Below are 461 nucleotides of genomic sequence, written 5' to 3'. Positions count from 1 at the left end.
CTAGCCCTTTACTAAGGTCATCATCACTCCTGCTGAAGATCCTACAGGTCACTCTCCTATGTAATCTATAAAGTTAAAAAAGGTGGTAAGGGGTCCTTACCTGGAATTCATAAACTGCTCGAAAGAGCAATACTCTATTAGCTTGCCTTAAATAGCAAAGATCTTTTTTAAAAAAATAATAAAATTAAACTGATAGAAGAACTAAAGAGATTTTTTTTTTTTTTAAGTAGTAGATTTTTATGAAAGAACCACCATCTCACTAAGAGCAGAGGTCAGAGTCTCCTTTATCTGCCAAGGAAACTAAAACTCTAGCTAAACCTTTAGTGCAATTATTGGACTTTAAGGGTATATAAATGTTGTTTCTAATGTAATTAAGAGGCTACACCAGGAATACTCGATATCATAATTGTCAATTAACATGAGTTTATTACTCACAATCTCTGTTTACATAAATCGTACCC

This window comes from Pteropus vampyrus, unplaced genomic scaffold (genome assembly GCF_000151845.1).
Source record: "Pteropus vampyrus isolate Shadow unplaced genomic scaffold, Pvam_2.0 Scaffold5, whole genome shotgun sequence".
Classification (NCBI taxonomy): domain Eukaryota; kingdom Metazoa; phylum Chordata; class Mammalia; order Chiroptera; family Pteropodidae; genus Pteropus; species Pteropus vampyrus.
The sequence above is the reverse complement of the archived record's forward strand: the minus strand, read 5'-3'. Positions refer to the sequence as shown.